Source organism: Myotis davidii, unplaced genomic scaffold, assembly GCF_000327345.1.
Source record: "Myotis davidii unplaced genomic scaffold, ASM32734v1 scaffold373, whole genome shotgun sequence".
NCBI classification, from domain to species: Eukaryota; Metazoa; Chordata; class Mammalia; order Chiroptera; family Vespertilionidae; genus Myotis; species Myotis davidii.
Genome location: NW_006287255.1, coordinates 1,925,417 through 1,925,953, shown reverse-complemented (window position 1 = coordinate 1,925,953; position 537 = coordinate 1,925,417).

Here is a 537-nt window from a genome sequence, read left to right as displayed (position 1 = left end):
TTGATGTAGTCCCATTTGTTCATTTTCTCTTTAGTTTCCATTGGGGGGGAGACAATTTTTAAAAATCACTTTAAAATAGTCCTAAAAGTATGTCTAGGTGAGGCATGTGTTGGTAGAGAGTAAAAGCTAAAGAAATAATTATTTGCTGTTTGGCTTTTTTCATTTATTATTCTGTTATGTTTCCACACCTACTTTCCTTTTTGTACCAGAAACAGATGCATACTTTTCCTTAGGAAACATCAGTTCTACTCTAATTCAGCTGTGACTCATGCCGGCATCTCTGGTTTTGCAAGAAGCTCCCTACACTAGAACGCCCCCCCGTGTTGGACCCCACACTGCTACCCTAGGTTTTCTCAAGTAGGAACACTACATTTTGCCCTTGCTTATCCAGCATCAAAAGCAATGTCTAGGCATGTAGCTACTTCAACAATGAATTAGGACTTTGGTGACACAGACCCTCATTTTAATTAGATGATAGACACAATTGGGAAGGTAAACTTTACAGTATTTCCTTATAGTCTTAGATGAAATATATAT